This window comes from Physeter macrocephalus, chromosome 5, assembly GCF_002837175.3.
Source record: "Physeter macrocephalus isolate SW-GA chromosome 5, ASM283717v5, whole genome shotgun sequence".
Classification (NCBI taxonomy): Eukaryota; Metazoa; Chordata; class Mammalia; order Artiodactyla; family Physeteridae; genus Physeter; species Physeter macrocephalus.
In genome coordinates this window covers 11656826-11676685 of record NC_041218.1, presented here as the reverse complement: position 1 = coordinate 11676685, position 19860 = coordinate 11656826, and the positions used below count along the sequence as shown (strand labels likewise).

At 41.6% G+C, this 19860-nt stretch overlaps 1 protein-coding gene across 3 annotated transcripts in view; it reads right to left on the bottom strand.

Moving 5' to 3' along the window:
* Window positions 1-691, bottom strand: part of TCAF1 (TRPM8 channel associated factor 1) — a 47171-nt gene extending 46480 nt beyond the window's left edge. For 2 of the 3 annotated variants that reach the window (XM_028489646.2, XM_007118857.4), the window contains exon 1: window positions 604-660. The gene's annotated coding sequence lies outside the window, so the exon portion shown is untranslated. Of the gene's footprint in view, window positions 1-603 lie in introns of all 3 variants that reach the window. The other variant, XM_028489647.2, reaches the window with a different exon arrangement.
* Window positions 692-19860: the final 19169 nt, after the last annotated feature.

Below are 19860 nucleotides of genomic sequence, written 5' to 3'. Positions count from 1 at the left end.
CAACCCTGACTGCCTCAGGCCAAAGGCACTGCAGACTGAAGAGTCCGCCCGACGCCCCGCACCCACTCTCCCGCACCTTTCCCCTCACTCCCCCACCGCAGACACACTCAGAGCCTGAGGGCGCGTAGAGCACTTGGGGAGGAAAGCACTTGCACCTTGCGGGCTCTGCAGAAGCAAGCCACCCCCAAAGAATTCAAGAGCAAGTCCCTGGGAGGTGAAATGACATCGCCTCCACGGTTCCTTTCACCTGAAATCTCGACGGCTCCCTGCGGAGCACAAAAAAGCACAAGAAAACAGGGGGTCCCGCGCCTCCACAACGAAGCAAGAAGGGAACAGAGATGGAGCTGCAGGGAGACACCAGACAAGGAGCCGAGAAGTAAACAGCAAGCAATCCTCGGTGGCACTCACCTGCTGCCTCCCCTTGGGTACAACAGAGGCGCAAAGGCAGCCCTCACGCCTCCCGGACCCCACGCAAACGCACGTCCCGGGCATCCGCATCGCCCACGTCGCCCGTCTCCCCGCCCGGCCACCCGCGCTCCGGACTGTGGCCTGTGTCACCGCCAGGCCTCTCCTGTCCAGAACCCATCGCGGGCCCACACTCACCCTTAGCCCCGCTATTCCCTGCAGCGCGGGTTGGGGGTAGAGAACACCGGCTAGGAGGGGGCGGCGGCGGTTCCCAAGGGGCAGGAGCTCTTCGGGCGAGAAGGGACTGGGCGGCTGACGTGAGGACTGGGACATAGAAAGGACGGGGGTTGGGAGAGGCTAAGAGGGGGGCGGTCCCGGGATCTGATTGGTGGCCGCGCTGGTGGGGGCGGAGCCTGGCCGGCCGCCCCAATCGCAGAGGCCCCGCTTTGTGTCAGTTTTTGCACGAAGATATAGCCTTATTTCCAGGATGCAGACCGCAGCAATTTGTCGAAAAAGAAATCCGTCAGACTATGAACAAGTGAGCGGTTGAAAATAATAATATATTTTCATATAGTATAATGCACAATTATTTCCAAGGACGAGTTAAGTCTATGGGTCCTAGACATATTTTTAATTAAAAAAATGAAGTTGCCTTAAAATGGAGGGTATGGTTACATGCTTATATAAGAAGAAAACAATCTCACGGTGCTTATATAGGGCTAAGGGCTAAGGATGAAGAAGTTGGATATTGATACTTATCTCCATAACCCCTGAATTTTTAAAAAATATCACATGTATTGTTTTATAAACCAAATAAAACAGGAAGGTGTTAAAATTTTTTGCTGACCAACAAATAGGTGACAGATATTGGGCATGAGGGAGAGACAGAAAGGTGTAGCTGTTGAAAGCCTGGACTCTGAAGCCACTGCCACATCTTCTACTTACCAGCTGGGGAGTGCATTCCTTTCCTATGGGTGCCCTAACAAATGACCACGAACTTAGTGCCTTGAAACATCACATTTGCTATCTTGCAGCTCTGTAGGTCAGAAGTCCAGCGAGTGAGCATCTCACTGGGTACATCAGGGTGTAGGCAGGGCTCCCGTTCCTTCTGGAGGCTCTAGAGGAAAATCCATTTCCTTGCCTTTTCCAGCTTCAAGAGGCTGCCCAAATTCTTTGGCTTGGGCCTCTTGCTCCATCTTCAAAGCCAACAATCTCATCCCTTGGATCTGTTTCTGTCATCACATCCCATTCTCTGCTTCTCCTCTTTCATTTGTTTCTGAGTGAGTTTGACCTGTTAGTTCCTTTGTGTCCTGGACCCAGCAGGCCTCCCTCAGTTCTAAATCTACTGCCCTTTTTATGCTCATTTCCTTTGGTCTTTCTGTTCCTTTTCTCCCTTTTACATTGTTCATCTTTGTCCCCCAGATAATTTAGTTTTTTACAGGTAGGAAGTGTTGTGGGTAGAACATCTTATCACCAGAACACTTGCGTTGTTCTACTGCTGCTGAAAAGTCTGCTGCTTCTCAGAGTTGTTGACATACATGTGACATGTGTGAGAAGGACGTTCTAAACTCCCAGGGGCTGTCAGGCAAGTTCCCAGTCTTAGTGGGCTCCTCTCCCTCCTTCCCTCTCCAGGTCCTCCCCAAGGCCAGACTTTCCTCCCCAGGCCCAGAGCCAGTCTGCAAAGAGCATGTCGGTGACGTCAGAGGAGGAGGGGCGAGGGGCCTGGGGGTGGGGGGAGGAGAGGAGCTGAGCAGAACTGCCTGGTCCCCACTGGCAGGGAATTTGCTGGCTGAGGTCCGTGTAGCCTGCTTGTGTTTGCAAGCTGGAGGAGGTTCACAGGCTGCACTGGCCTTGTCTCCTGCCAGCCCCCAAAACACACACACACACACACACACACACACACACTCACACACACACTCACACACTCACACACTCACAGCAAAGCCTAAAGGACTGGGCCAGTGATCTTGGCCTCAGGGGTTTTGTACTGAAACCACTGGAGCCTAATTAGACATCTGAATGTCAAGGGCATGCTGCATCTCCACCTGTGCTCACTCTTTCTGCTGCCTGTGTTTCAGTATTCCTTTTTTGATAAAGGTGGAGACTGGAGGGGATGCTTTAGCTCTGAAACTCTGTGACCAGTTGCACAGCAAAAACAACCCCAGCTGAAAATGGTGGGCTCTGCTGCTGTGTCTGGGAAGAGAGTGTGGGCGGGCAGGCACGTGCTTGCTTCTGACTGTCAGTTTTTGAGAGGAGGAGGGATATGGCAAGAGAGAAATGCAGCTGTCTTGGCAGAGAGAACGAGAAAGAGAGAAAGCTCAAGGCCAAGGAACCCGGGTCTTTTAGCAACACTCAGTCTGCAATCCCTTGAAACCCATGTGCATCCACCGGGGCCCCCAGGATGCCCCACTCAACTGCACAAACATTGGCTTTTCCCTTCACCTTCAAAGGACTTTGTAGTCAGAAACTACCCCTCTGTGCCTGGGTTGCCGGGTTGCTCACTTCTGGAAACCTCTGAGAAGTGAACTCCGTTGTCTTCCCTCCAATTCCAGGTCAGGCCTGGTAGGGTAGCTCTGAGGGAGATCAGACTTTGCAGGGAAGTGAGGGGACTCATGACATGCCAGGGTTTCGAGGAAAGGAGGTATGGGAGAAGGGAGCAGAGGTCATGCTATGAACACAAAGGCTGAGCCTCCCCTGAGTAAGAGGGAATTCTTCCTGCCTTCAAACTGGGACGTGGCCTTTTGTCCTGCCTGCGAACTCCAGCTGAACCATGGGCTCTTCCTGAGTGTTGTGCCTGTGGACCTTCAGACTGGAGTTACACCATCCGCTCTCCTGGGCCTGCAGCTTGCAGACTCACCCTGCAGATTTTGAGACTTGCCAGCCTCCATAATTGTGGGAGCCAATTCCTGATAATATCACTAAATCTCTCCCTATGTATCTATCTATCTATCTATCTATTCATCCATCTATCCTGTTGGTTCTGTTTCTCTGGAGAACTCCGACTAATACGGCCCCCACCTTCTCCTGGGTTATTCATTTGGAACTTGCTGACCAGCACTACGTACACCCCCCGTGCCCCCCGCACTGCTCCCAGCCTCTACACGGCTCTGCTGCTGGTCACTCCTGTTGACTCCTGAATACAAGCCCCTCACAGGGGCTCCTCTTTATTCACAGAAGCGAAGGGTGAACTCAGGACAGGCCTTACTCCATGTATTTCCTCGTGCTTTTTTTCTCCTCACCACCCATTAGAGATCTGTGTTGTACAGCAAACGGACTTCCAGTGTGGAAGGGGGAGATTTCAGTGCACTGATTGTAACTCTTCACCCTAGTCTGGGATAAAACTCCAAGGGAATCTGCTACAGGAGAGTCTATGGTTGCTTCCTTCTCTCCCCACTTTTTTCCTCATCTCCTCATACGTCCCTCCCTATGGACTTTTATAGGGACTAAACTAGATGTTTAAAATGGAATTATTACAAACACCAACGCAAAGAAGAAAATTCTTAAAGCTCAAGCTTGGAATATTTTGTGTTTGGAAATCAAGTTTGCTCAGTCTTAAGTAGGAACTTCACTGAGAAGTAAATATAATCAAATTAGGAACAGTGGGAGGACGAGAGAAAACTGCAGGAAGACTGATTAAGCTGGAGAATTTTTTTTAAAAAGACAGGTTAAGTGCTATCTCTTTTTTTTTAGGATAATGACTTCCTCATTTTTATAAAAGCAATACAATGCATAAATAGATGGGGAAAAAAGCAAAAACATAAAGAGGATCATACTGTACATACTATTTTTAATTTAAAAGGTATCTGTCTTAGATAGTTTGGGCTGTTATAACAAAAATATAGACTGGGTGAATTAAACAAGAAATATTTATTTCTCACAGTACTGGAGGCTGGGAAATCCAAGATCAAGTTGCCAGCAGATTTGGTGTCTGGCAAGAACCCTCTTCCTGGTTCATAGATGGTGTCTTCTTGATGTTTTCACATGGCAGAGAAAGAGAGCTCAGGTTTCTTCATCGCCTTCCTAGGGCACTAATCCCATTCTTGAGGGCTTCAACCTCATGACCTAATGACCTCCATCACATTAGGGTTTAAGATTTCAACATATGAATTCTGGGGGACACGTTCATTCCATAACAGTATTACTTTTAAGCTAACTTGAATTCAACAAAGAAGATGAAGAATTGCTCAGGTAAATGTTTCTCTACAACAAGAACATCTAAAATAATGTTAAGTGTTCTGCACCAGGGTTTTCTCCACTGGGCTGGGTGTGTCCTCTACTCATGACATGATACTTTTGAATTCTGGGAAACCATGAGTGCTGCAGGTTTCCCTGTTCTCTGCCAAGACCATGATGGAGGTAGAGAGAAGTTTCTACACCTGAAAGATTGTACTCTGACTTTTTCCAGGGCTACTCACCATGTCATTCCACTGTCTCAGGACTGGATTATAGCAGTGAGAATTCTTAGCATTTTATACACTCACCTTCTTCCCTCTGTACAATTTCTCAGCCTCTGCTGGGGCTGTTAGCAACATGAGTAAGGGTAGTGTTTAAACGTTACTCCAGGATGAACCCAAATCTAATTTTTTGTAGAGGCAGGATCTGGAAGATGGTTTCAAATACCCATTTTTATATAAGACATGGCTAGAAGAGAGCCTGGTATATAGCAAGGCCATGCATTTATTATTAAATTATATTCACTTTCAGAAGTTTATGAAATGAGGTTGTGCCCCCATTCCTTCTTTGCTGTACGATAAGAAATATTTCTTTTGCGCTTTTACACCTTTCTTTAAATTAATTTCATTACATATTGATGGAAGGGAATTTTGTGATCTGGCCTCCTTCTGCCATCTTTACTTGGAAATTCCTACAGCTGCCATCTAACAGAAGTAAGCATTTATGCTAAGCAACACGTTTCTGGAAGGATTTCATCTATTTTCTTTTAAGAATTCTCAAGTGATCACACTTTTTACATTAACTTAAAAAAGTTTTATGGGTCATTTTTCCCCTAGTCTCCCAAGTGTCTCTCTACCCTAAATCTGCAGTCTCTTTCTTTTGCTCTCTGTCTGTCTGTCTCTCTTTAAATCCCATTTAGAAATCCAAATAAGGGAAGAAAAACAATCTATTTTAAAGCAGGGTCCAAAAAAAAAAAAAAAAGTCTTGACACTTTTTCTGGTCCAGGCTCAGGCTGGGACACTCTCGGGGAGGCACTCTCTCAGACATTCCTTGGCTTATAGAAGTTACTGATGATGGCACTACCAGAGCCTGGGGGCATGGGAGCCTCCAAATCCACTCATTTTCCTCTAGCTAGCTTTTTCCCAGGCCCCCATTCCCTCAGATTCAGGGCCTGGAGTTTAGGCGTGTGACCCTGGGCAGGTCAGATTTAGGCTGGCCATTCCTGGAGAAAGCTCCCAGATCCTGAAGGCACTAGGGGTCTGCCTCAACAGAGCTTGGGGCAGGGGAAGCCTCCCAACCCATCCATCCATCCTGAGCCAGCCAGCTGCTCTACCCTCATCCCTTTAAACCAGGGCCTGAATACTAGGCCAGCAAGTCCCAGAGGGGCTGGAAGCTGACCTAGACTTGTGTGTTCTGAAAGGCAGGAGACTCAGACAGACTCTTGGATGTAAGGGAAGCCTGTTTTCTCAACCCACCCACATCCCTTAAGCTAACTGCAAGTTCTAACCCGAACCCATCACACTCTAGGGTCTCCATGTCTGATCTAGTAATGGTCAATCCATGATCATAGTGACCCTCTTTATCTAGAAGGTATCCTCTGCCCTCAATCTCTGCTGTTGCCAAAAACAAAACAAAACAAAACCCCAAATCTCTATGGTTTTTTTTGTTTGTTTGTTTTTTTGTTTTTGCGGTACGCGGGCCTCTCACTGCCGTGGCCTCTCCCGTTGCGGAGCACAGGCTCCGAACGCGCAGGCTCAGCGGCCGTGGCTCACGGGCCCAGCCTCTCCGCGGCATGTGGGATCTTCCCGGACCGGGGCACGAACCTGTGTCCCCTGCATCGGCAGGCGGACTCTCAACCACTGCGCCACCAGGGAAGCCCCCTGAAACCTCTATGTTTTGATTTGCTTATGGATAGAAAAATTAACATCCTCACTAAGTTAGATACCCATGTGGATTAACTAAAAAACATCCCTAAGAAATGGTGCAACCTACCAACGTGACTGACGCACTTCCAATGGCAGGTGCAGCAGGGCTGAAGAGGTCAAACCCAAACCTGGGTATGCAAACACTGTGATTATGTGAGGGTTTGGCTTCAGGGTATAAATCCTATTTATATCCTGCTTTTTTTCCAACTAAAATAGTGTGTGTATATGTGTGTGAGTGTGTGTGTGTGTGTGTGTGTGTGTGTGTGTGTGTGTGTTTTCATTACATTTTCTGACTGGTCATTGCTAGTCTGAAGGAATGCTGCTGATTTTTTTTTAAAGAAACTATCAAGAATGATATTAGTTATTGATTTAAAATTGATATAATATTTATCTGGTTAAGGAAATATCTTTCTATTTCTTAGTGTACCCAAATATATAAAATCTGGAATGGGTGAAGCATCTTATTGAATTTCTTCTGTTTTTTTCTTAGTGATCCAGTAGATTTCCAGATTTTAACCTCTTACATTGGAGGAATGTATGTACTTGGTTATAGTAAATTCTGTTTTCATTAAGCTGTTATACATTTATTAAGCTGTTTATATTTATTTAGAAATGAAACTCTTTTATTCTGGGATATCTAGGGACAGAGTTCTGTGGAATACCAATTGGGGACAAATTGGTCTATGGGTTTGTTTTCTTGTTCTAACTTTGCCAGGTTTACTACCAAAGCTATGTTAACTTTATAGAATCTAGACATGAATAAAGCTTTGTCAATATTTTGGTTTACTTATAAATACTAAAATAACATTTTTCATGATTATAAAACTACCACATGTTCATTACAGAAAATTGGGAAAATACCAAAAATCAGAGAACAAAAATATTTGTCACCTATATGTATTCCCAATATTAGAGTTAATTGTGGTTAACATTCTAATCAATTTTAATTTATCTATATCTATATAGGTATCTATCTTAGATTTATATATATTCAGATATTTATAAAATTGAAATTATCGTGTGTATTGTGTACAGTTTTATGTTGTATTCTTTTCACCATGATTTATATTTTGGACATTTTACCATGTCATTAAATATTCTTTAAACATATTCTTTTAATAGCTGTATAACAGTTTAACTCTTTTACTGAAATTATACTTAATTATTTTCCATTTTGAAATTAGGTTATTCCAGAAATTTGCTAGTCAAAATAGTCTGGTTAAAAACATCTGTTTTACTTACATCTTGATCTGCATTCTGATTATAGGATGGATTCCTTGAAGCAGAAGTAATGAGCCAAAAGACACAGCCTTTAGAAGATTTTTGATACATAGCGCCAAATTATCCTCTAGAAATGTTTTATATATTTCAGCTCATCATAAATGTATCCATCTGGACTTCCAATGGACTGAATATCTTCTTTTCTAAACATTATGTAGTATTTCCACATGTTGACTGAAATCCCTTTTGGTATAGTTTGAAACATGTGTGGCCTAATGGGCTTTTCTCTACTTTCTCTCCTTCCCGGAGTCCAACACATGTAGAGCCTAAAATGAGAGAAAGGCATATTTTGAAATATAAGCTAGTGTATGGGGACGTTAGGAAGATTTACTAGCTTAAAATCAGATTTGCAGTTGATATATCTGCTGCTCACGACTGCAGATGACAGTGCCGGGCACAGCAATCTCTGCACACGCCCGCTGCCGCCATCCTGAATTGCAATGTCCTGTGCAGCCTCTCTGCACACACCCGCTGCCGCCATCCTGAATTGCACTGTCCTGTACGTGCAGCCTCTCTGCACACGGGCCCCGGCTGCCATCTTGGATGCAGTGTCGTTCGCCTCACTTCTGCACACGCCCGCCTGAGGCGAGGTGCTGGCGGCAGCCGTTCCGCACTGGGAACTCCGGTCGGAAGAGCCGGGTGCGAGGCCTCTGCACGTAGCCCCCTGTGAGCAAGTGAAACCCGACTAAGCACAAAGGAAAAAAAACGGTTAGGCTTTATTTTATTACCCAGATGTTATTTTTATTGCCAGAAAATAGTTAATGGGCTTCCCTGGTGATACCTCTGGGGCAGAACATTGGTTCAAAACGGCCCAGATACTTCAAGGGGACATTTGTGAAGCTGTGCAGTGAGGTGTGATGGGGGATGTAGGCGCCGCCTCTGTGTCCGCAGAGAGGCTCCGTCCAAACGAAGTCACGGTGTGGGGCTCTGGATTCAGACCTCGGTTTTCTCGGGAGGAGCGGGTGCCGGTGCCGAGGACAGTTACCCGTGAGCAGGCCAGTCTTTTGTTTGCCGTGTGGCTGGGCGCCTGGTAGGAGAATGAAGCGCATGGAAATTCCAAGCACACAGTGGTATGTTGTTCTCTGTCTGATGTGTCCTGTTCCTGTTGCTGCTGTGCGACGGAGGTTCTGCGTCTGGCTCCCAGCAGTCCAGCCCCTTTGCCCTCCAGCTCGCTGCCTCGGGCCGGGTCTTCAGCATCCTCCCCGTGGGCCTGGCCTTCCGCCCAAAGCGGGGATTTGTCCCGAGAGGCACCGAAGCTTCCTTTGTCCTTTACTTGTCTTTTATTTCCTGGTGAGGATTTGTTTCTGTTCCCTCTTCCTTTGTCACTTTTCCAGCTTGAAATGCATCCCTCGCTGTCATTTTGCAGTTCTCAGAGCTAGAAAGGAAACCAGTAGGAAAATAGAAAAATGGCATTAACCTGTTATTATCATAATTATTGTTCCTTTTATAACTGAGTCTTGAGGAAGCATCTAATTGTAACTGGCCTTTGGGGACAGCAGTGAACAAGCATAGTTTTTGTACAGAAATGCCCTTGGTTCTTAGGAAGTTGAGGGTTTGACAGCAAGAAGCATGGACACTTGCATACAATGGGAGTGACCAAGTGTCCTAATTTTAAAAATTTATTTATTTATTTAGTTAGTTAGTTTTGGCTGTGTTCGGGTCTTCGTTTCTGTGCTCGGGCTTTCTCTAGTTGTGCGGCGAGCAGGGGCTACTCTTTGTTGCAGAGCACGGGCTCTAGGCGAGCGGGCTTCAAGTAGAGCTTGCGAGCTCTAGAGTACAGGCTCAGTAGTTGTAGTACACGGCCTTAGTTGCTCCGTGGCATGTGGGATCTTCCCGGACCAGGGCTCGAACCCATGTCCCCTGCATTGGCAGGCGGATTCTTAACCACTGCGCCACCAGAGAAGTCCCCAAATGTCCTAATTTTATTGGGTAAATCCTAACTTCTTTCTGCCTTTGAGCCCCCATCTGTTCTTTGAGACCCTAGGCAGGTCTCTTGAGCTCTCTTGGCTTCAGGTGAGGCTAATAAGATCTTACCTGAAGTCAGGGGCAGGACCACATCATCTCTGAAGGCCCCTCAGTGCTAAGATCTACAATTCTGTGAATACTCTTTACTCAGAGATCCCAGAAACAAAGTCATAATCCAGCAAAATTTCAGAATTCCCACTCTCCACAGAAGTGTTCTGAGAGAAGAAGAAATTCTAAAGAAATGAGATCGTATGTAAGTCAGAATACAAATCTCTAAAATAGAGAGGACTGAGAAAATGCATACCAGATTTCTGACTGTCTCTCAGGCAATGGGAAGAAAATTCTAATTATGCAATGAGATTATACAGAGTTTTCTGTAAGACAATAATAAAGTTCCTAAAAATGTGACCTGGTTCAGCTAAGGCACAGACAGGAGGCATTTAGAGTCAAACACAACTGACTGACTCACTGGCATAACCAGGCTCAGAGCCATTTGGGGTTCTTTTTGCTAATGTGTAATTGAAATGGAAGAGGAGGAAGCCAAAGCCAGGGAGAAATATGAGACTCAAGATAGAACGGCTGAGACTGCATCTTAGACCCAAGCTCAAGTCTCAGAGTATGATGGACAAGGTGACAGGTTGAACTGATGGTGGCTGTTTGCTTCTAAAGGCAGAGAGGACTGAGATGGCAGCAAACGCCACCTTGGCCGGGGGAGGATTCAGGTGGAAAGGACATCTCAACTTTTGTTATTCATGAAGACTGGATGGGCATGAGATCACAAACTTTACTCTCCTGTAGGGATTTCACTTTAGTACTGAAGTTAAACAAAGTGTCTTAATAGTCAGCTGGATGATTTTGTTAAATAGATGTCGGATATTTGGATCAGAGACCGGCCCAATTTATTATTGGTCACACAACCTCCCTGACCTTTGGAGATTCCATTATCTCCTCTGAAGGATTTGGCACTGCCTATGCTTCTAAAGGGAATTACCTAGAATGTGTGGCTGGAAATGGTTTTGCATGCATCTTGATGACAAAATGAAATGCATCTCTATTTGTGCAAATCTACCTGTATTAGCTCCTATAAAGCACTTGGTTGTTGCTTTACAAGAAAATATGGGAGTTTGTGAGTTTTTCTTGTTATGAACACTTGCTTCATTTATGATCAATTTATACTCCACACCTTTACTTAAGTGTTATTCTATATACAAACACTTCATTTCAATTAAACTTTTTATTGAAAGTTGAATTACAGAGCGATATCTCTGAAGAAAATTTAACTACAATTAGGCTTCCAAATTAAATTTAAAATTCAACTGCTTGTGTTACTATCTATGTGAAAAACTCAACAAAGATGGCAAGACTATTAAGGCCTATATTTCAGATGGTTAAATTTATATATGCCCAGGCAATAGTGACTCCATCATGATTCACTCATCTGCCTAGAAGACAGTAGGTTCTTTTGATATTGGATACTTTAAAATGTAGAGAAAACCAACTGTCATTTTATTAGAAATATAAAAGACAAAGGAATATGTAAAATGGCAACAGGTGTTGCATTTAATTGTCATTATCTCTTTAGTCTTCTTCAGTCTTGAACAGTTCATATGTAGGAACATTGTACCGTTGGTTTCTAATATCTCACTTTGAACATACAAATTAATGTGCAGAAAGTATATTTCTTCAAATTTATACAACCCTTTATAAGGAAGACTAATTAGATAAATCCTTTTATTCTATATAAAAACAAAATATATGTGTTAGAATTATTTGTCTAAATTAGGTTGTTAGGGAATCATATATAAAATGCAATTTTGATTTTCAAAAGAGGAGAAGGACTTGACGGGAGGATAGGAAGAAAGTGAGATGGCAAAAGTAGACGGGAGAGGAAAGCTGCGTCCACATCCGCCATCATGAGTGGAGGCTGCACCCGGGTCTGGATGCCACGTGTATGAGTGCTGGGTGGCGGATTGCCCTCTCCAGTCCCTCCAACATGTGTAAACAGGGGGGTGGGTGTACTCAGCTCCAGGGGTTATGTAGCAGAAAGAGCAGATGGAAGGTAGCAAACTTGGGAACTCCTGCCTGTGCTCCATCCGTAATTCCTTATGTGATACTGTCCGTTTTCTTCTCTGGACCTCAGTTTTCATGCCTTAGGGGGAAAAAAGGGATATGTCAGGACTGTGAAATTCTGAGATGAGAAATAAGGCGCAAGAGTAACACAAGTGGAATACAATAGAAACAGATAATCATCAAGAAAACTTTTGCCCACTTTGAGCTCACAGTCTCTAACCCAGAGACACACCTTCCTGCGTTCCACACATTTACAGAGATCCGAGATTCCAACCACATGAGTGCTCAAAGACTGCCTTCCTCCCCACCCCCACCCAAGGAACTTTCCATCTGTCCTCTCATCCTTCACACCTGTTAAGCTAAATTTGCCATATTCCTGAAACTCTTAGAGGTAAAATCTCCCTCTTTTGTGCTACTCTTCCCGCTCAGAATGTGCTTAGAAGGAGATTCATTGTCAGAGAAGTGATGAAGAGACAGATAAACAGCCTGCAGTTTTAAAAAGTAGGAGAAGAGAGTTAAAAAAGAGAGTTAATATCCATAGAAGCCTCTTTTGTTCCTGCCGGGCTTCACTGGAGGCCCGAGGAGCTGGCGTTCTCTGTGGAGACACTCCTGGTTCAACAAGATTTATAGACACAGCTCATGGGGCTCCTATGCTTAAGAAACTCATAAAGCTGGGTGCAAAGAAATTACAAAACTATTAAAAATATTTTAATCTTATTAAAATGTGATTTTTCTTCTTTTAAAGGATCAAGTCTGACATAGCTTTCTCACTGAAGTGCTGTCAGACACATTCTGCACAGCAGGAGGTGGCAAGTTCCAACAGGGTTTTGAAAATTATCACCAGGGGGCTTTCAGGTAAAGGAGCATACAGGAGAAGGAAGAACGTTGTTTTGCATTAAAATACATACATACATACAATTAAAAAGCTGAGCTGCCTTCTAGGAATGGAAAGAATTAGTCATGGGCGTGGGCTCTCCAATGGCATTAGGAACGCCATGCTTTTACCTGCCCTCAGAACTTCTCTTTTTCAGGGGATGGGGCAAGCCGAAAATATTTCCTTTAGTCATACTAACACAAAATCAAACCTGTTCTTTCAGTGAACTTCAAACACCAACAAGACAAATTGATGACTGCAGTGGCAGAGGAAGGAAAACAGTTTAAAAAGGCTGTCTAAAGAGATTATAATTAACAGCTTCCCTAATTATCCATGTGGTTCACCATGTTCCGTGGATGGTCTTTCAGCTTAGCACAAATTTGGGGCTCAGTTTAGGGGCTAGGGGTGAGGGAAGGTTGATATCTTTAAATTTCAAAGATTATTTAAAGGCCTCCTGTGGTAGGAGACTGAAGGAATATCTAAAGGAAAAATAAAGGTGTGGACCAAAAATTAAAGCCGAAAGTGGAATATTTCCATTAAGAATTTAAACAGATAGGTAGAAAGATAAAAATAAACCCCCCATCATTACAAGATCCAAAGAAAGCTACTCTTAACCTTAAATATTTTCTGCCTTTTCCTATTTTTAAAAACGTAGTTGCAAATTGGGTTTAATTAATTAATTAAATCGTTCAACAATTATTAAAAAAATTTTTTTTGAAATAATTGTAGATTCATAGGAAGTTGTAAAAAGATGTACAGAGAGTTTCTGTGTACCCTTCACCTAGCTTTCCCTAATGGTAACATCTTGTATAATTATAGTACAGTATCACAGCCGGGAAACAGACATTGGTACAATCCACAGAGCTTGTTCAGATTTCACCAGTTTTATATTCACTTATTTGTGTGTATGTACAGTATAAATAGTTCTGTGCTGTTTTTATCGCGTGTGTACGTTTGTGTAACCACAACAATCAAGGTACAGAACTGTTGCATCACCACAAAGCTCCCTCATGTCACCCCTTTACAGCCACATGCACCCTAACAGCATACAATTTTAATTTTTGCACAGTTTCACTGTTATGGCCCTAGAAAAATATGATTGAACAAGCAAAAGTCCCTGCTCCATTGAGAAGAGACAGAAAATAAACAGTTTTTAAAAATGAATACAGGCATATCTTGGGAATATTGCATGTTCAGTTCCAGACCACCACAATAAAGTGAACATTGAAATAAGGGGAGTCACATGAGTTTTTTGGTTCCCAGTGCACATAAAAGTTAATGTTTACCCTATACTGTAGTCTGTTAAGTGTGCAGTAGGACTATGTCTAAAAAAATTACATCCCTTAATTAAAAAATACTTTATTGCTTAAAAAATGCTAATCAGCATCTGAGTCTTCAGGGAGTCATAATCTTTTTGCAATAGGAACATCAAAGATCACTGATCACAGATCCCCATAACAAATATAGTAATAATGAACAATTTTGAAATACTCCAAGATTTACCAAAATGTGATACAGAGACACAAAGTGAGCAATTGCTGTTGGAAAAATGGCGCCGATAGATTTGCTTGATGCAGGGTTGCCACCAAAACTTAAATTTGTAAAAAATGCAGTAACTGGGAAGCTCAGTAAAATGAGGTACGCCTGTAGAAAAAGAAAATCCAAAGGCTCTTAGGACTGGAAAGAACTAGTCATGGGTGTTTTCATGATTTTAGGAAAGGCATGCCTCTATGAATCTTAAGCTGTATTCTGGGTTTCAGGTGGATGGGACAAAAAGATTGAGGAGATTGAGAGCAGGATATACTGAAGATTTTTCCAGATAATGAAGGTAGATAGAAAAACAAACCAAATATATCTTTTCAATTAGCTCTCGATGCTTAGGCTAGGAAATTGTCTCTGGCAGGGACAGAAGGCAGGCATTGAAAACTATCAGAGAGGCAGTTGCTGACATAGCTTGAAGTAATTTTCCTGATTATCTGTGGTGAGTCATCCTTTTATAGGGCAAAGCTGTCCTGTTGGTGCATTCAGGTCACAGCAAGACAGTGAACTGAGATCGGTGCCTTGAAGTTTCAAGGGTTAATCTTTGCAACATTTCTTTGAGGGTCTCCTCCTTGTGGTTATAGCCTGGGCCCATGCTTTTTAAAGAAAAATCAGGTGGGCAAACAAAAAAGGAAACTTGCTCTTTTTCTTCTCTTACGGCATTTTAACAGATAATGGGAAAGAAGAAAAAAACCCAGTCATTATACCACTCCTGTTATTTACCAAGTTTCCACATATATTATCGTCATCCAGTATTCATAGTTGCAAGCAATAGATGCAAACGTTGGCTAATTAAAGCAGAAAACACATTTATTAAGGGATACAAAATAGCTCACATAGTCTCTGAGAATCAGGCTTGGAGTTGACCAGTGTCATGCAAAACAGTCAAAAATCATTCTGCAGAACTGATTTCATGAGGACACCACCCCAAAAAGTCTTTCGTGGGCCTGGACAGTGTAGTGTGTGCTGGACTTGCTACAGCTTATAGTGCCACCTTATCACATTTAATTCTGGGCGGTTCCTCCCTCTACCATTACTGGTCTTTGTGCCAAATTCTGTCATGAAAGCACCTGAGCGACAGAGCTTGGGTCACGCCTGTGCCCCTGCTGCAAGGGATGTTGAGAACATTCTAGCCTCTGATGAGGGAGGATACACCAAACAGAGAGGGAATATTCAGATGTGGGTTAAAAAACATATTTCCTTCTTACAACCTTAACAACTCCTCCCCTGTAAAAAGCTCTCGTCTACCACAATGCACAACTCAAGTGTGCTAGCTGACTTCTCCAGTGGTGTCGAAGACTCATCCATCTCTAAGAGCAGAATTCCTACATGGACCCTACTCCTTCTCTAGAATGTGAAAATCCGCTCTGGATATGCTGTAATTGGTGGGATAATGTGAAAAGTGCGGCACCATGAGCACACCCTATATGTAAGAGGGGGAGAGGAGACGAAAGAAGAAAATGAGTCAAATGTATAAATGCACACAGGACACATCAAGGAAGAAAATACGTGAAGATGCTAAATTAAATCCTTATTTCTGTCACTGGTATTGAGGTCACAGTACTTGTGACTTTTGTCCACCATCTGTCCCATGATATCCTTACCCTTACCCAGCTTCACTGCTTGTTTCACTTCACTCAGAGAGTCAACCAGCGTTCATTCTGAGAAAACAGAAATGTTGAGAGTGGGCATTACCTATGTAGAAACATAATATCGTGTACCACAGAGTACCACAGAGTCTATCTGTTGACTTCTGTTTTTCTCTTTTTCATTTTGTAGACATTATGTTTTTTCAGGGAGGTACTTTCTCAGCCAGTGCCAATAAATTAAATTCCTCCTGGCCACCTGGAGGCTACAGGCATTCCTAATTGGTAGCTGCTTATGAAAGACATTCTGGGTCTGTAGGCGAGAGGAGAGAGAGAGCTGTCAATACAGGAGCCACAGAAGAGGAAATTCTAAACAATAAAACCATTAATAAAAAACTTGTTTTTTAAAGTTGGACGCTAAAAATGTTTGAGAATAAAAATCAGATTCAGAATTTAATAACCATAAAGGCATCCTTGAAGGTTGTCTGCAAAGCAGGCCCTTTGGGGAGCAAAATCACCCCCAGTTGAGAGCCACTGGATTACAGTGTATACAACCAAAAACCCTCACAAAACATTGTTTCCCAGCTGGAAATATCCTAATTTTTCATAGACTCTTCTACCTGGGTAATGGGCTACATGGTGAAACTTTTGAATCTCTTAAGCATTAGACTATTTCCTTATTTATTTTTCTGAAGAATACAAGTAAAATTATGAGTTTTGAGTTCTTATGAGCCGTGGTTGGAAGCACTTTTCACTGTTAACTCATTTAGTACATTGCCTTTTGGGGAAACACTTTTATTATCCCTACTTTATAGAAGAGGCACCTGAGGCCCAGAGAGGTTAAGAAACGTCCTTAAGGCCACGCTGCTAGTAGGGGATAGAGCCAAGGTTTTGAAAATTGATTTTTAGAACATATTATTTTCTTTTGAATTAGTTGGGGCTGACAAAATTTTCTGATAGTACCAAAGGGTATATTATAAAACATAAATCTTTTCTAACATTCACTGTAGTCTTCTTCCAAAGCAAACAGAGTTTGTATATATGTATGTATGTATGTATATACAAATAGCCCTTCTAACACAATTTGTACACATACAAACTGCTTTATATCTTACTTTTTTTACTCTTCAATATCTCTTGGAATCCATTTTATGTCATTGGTATATAAGGAGTTACTCATTTTTACATTAAAATGATTGGCTCTTGATAGGATTAAAGAAATTTTTAATACAAAATTTAAAAAAAATCTATGAAAGAGAAGGAATAGTAATGAATCTCCGTGTTTATATGTGTACAACACTCAGCTTCAACAATGATCAAATCATGGCCAATCTTGTTTTATATATAGCACCACCATTTTTCCTTCCTTCAGTTAGTCTGAAGCACTGTTTCATTATGTACCTCTAAAAGATAGAGACTTGTTAAATTTATTACCTAAATACTATTATTACACTTAATAAAATTTAACAATAGTTCCTTAAATCATCAGTTATCCCTTAGACGTTCATACGACTACTTTTCTCCCACGTGCCTCCTAATTTTTAAAAATATTCTTTGTACTATTTAGGTATTAGATCAGGATACACCAAATTAAAAGCAAACTATATTAGAAGCACACTGAATCTCCAGTCTGGATCTGACTCTGTGATGGTCTGGTCTGTAGAGGCTGAAGACCACATGCTGCTCCTGTGTCCTTCGCATGAGATAACACTGAGTATGGACTCTGCTTTAGACTCTCTGTTATATAGTCATCTGTTAAAACTTTCTAAAAATGCGTTTAATGTTTATCCTCAGTTTTATCATTTTAGCACTTTTCATGTCTTTGTGTGTATCCAAATTTCTGTCTGGTATTAGGTTCCCTTTGTCTGACAAATTTCCAAGAACTTTTTTGTAGTGTGGGTTTTCTAGCAATAAGTTCTGTTTTTATTTTTTCTGATGAGCTCCTACTTCTTCTTGATCTTTGAAAGATATTTTCTCTGAAATTTGGGTTGACAGCTTTTCTTTTTTCATCAGCACTTTACAATTGTCACTCCATTGCCTTCCAGCCTACATAGTTTTGATGGGGGTAGAGGTTTCTTTTCTCTCGTTCTGATTCTCAGTCTTAGGCTCATCCTTTGTTCGCGAGTCTCAGGCAAGGGCTTTCTGCAGAGCTCCCGTTGGGGTTGTGTTAGAGATGACCAAGTAGCGTGCCAGGATTTTCCTCCATGCCAGCCAGCAGTGAGCCACCTCTCCACCTGGTCATCAGTGGAAACTATGTGGAGAGCCTAGACTTTCACCCCTACCTGGCTGTAGTGAGGTACCCTCCTCCTTTTTAATCTTCTCATTGTTAAGAAAATTGAATTCATAATGTAAAAACTCCCCCCAAATTACTCTCCAGGCCCATATGGTTTTACTGGAAAATTCTACCAGACAGAGAAGAATTAACACGAATTCTGCCTGATATTTTCCAGAATTAGAAGAAAGAAGCGCTTCCAAATTCATTTTATGAAGCTAGTATTATCCTGATACCAAAATCATAAAAAAGATGACACATAAAACTACAAACCAATATATCTCTTGAAAATAGATGTAAACATTCTTAACAATGTATTAGCAAATAGCATACATCAATATATAGAAAGAAATATACAGCATAGTGGAGTTTATTTCAGGAACGCAAGTCTGGTTCAACATTTGAAAGTAAATCGATGTGTAGGCAATATTTATAGACTAAGAAAGAAAAATTACATAATCATCGACTAATGCAGAAAAACATTTTATGAAACTCAACATATATTCATAATAGAAATCCTCAAAAAATAGGAATAGAGGGGAACTTCCTCAACTGGACAAACAGCATTTGCAAAAAACCCACAGCTAACACTATACTAAATAATAAATGAATGATTTCCCCCTAAGATCAGGAATAGGGTGGTAATATCTGCTCTCAACATTCTTATTCAACACAGTGCTAGGCATTCTAGCCATGCAGTAAAGTAAGAAAGAAAATGAAGGCATGTAGATTGGAAACGATGAAATAAAACTGTCCCTACTAGACAGTTTCTATTGTCTACCTAGAAAATCCCAAGAAATCTATGAAAATCTCCTAGAGTAAGTGAATTCATCAAGGCCACAGGATATAAGTAAGCAAAAATCCATTGTATTTCTATATACTAACAATAAATATGTGAACACTGAAATTAAAAATACAATACCAATTACAAGAGCTCAAAAATGAAATAATTTAATGTAAATCTGACAAAATATACAGAATTTATATGCTTAAAACTACATATTGCAAATAAAAGAAATAAAAATTATTTAAATAAATGGAGAGATACTATGTTCACAGGTTGGTAGACTCAGTAAAGATTTGAATTCTTCACAAATTTATATATAGGCTTAACACAATTCCTGTCAAAAGCCCGTTTTTTTTGTACGTGTACAGAAGACTGTTTTAAAATTTATATAGAAGGGCAAAGGAAGTAGAATAGTGAAACAATTTTGAAAAAGGAATATAAAATTAGGGGGGAATCAGTCTATCCAGTTTTAAGGTTTATTATATATCGACAGTAATAAAGACTATGTGGTATCCCATCTATGTGGGATAGATGCATAGATCAGTGGAACACAATAGGGGACCCAGAAATAAATACATGCATGTACCCTACTAATTTTTGACAACGGTCCAAAGCAATTTAACGGAGAAAGACAGACTTTACAACAAATGGTACTGGAGCAATTGGCCATCCATCCATAGGCAAAAGAAAAAAAAGCAGCTCCATAGGTCTTACAGCTTATTAAAAAAGTTAACCTAAATGGGCTGTGGGCTTAAATGTAAAGCTATAAATTTATAAATTGCAAGATATTACCATTGGGGGAAACTAGAAAAGGGTACAAGTGATACTTCTGTATTATTTAATACAACAGCATGTAAATCCACAATGATTTTAAAATACAAAATTTAATTTAAAAAATAGTTTGAATCACTTCACAGTGTATACATATATCAAATAATTACTTTGTGCGTATCAAATATTTTACAATTTTATTTGTTAATTAT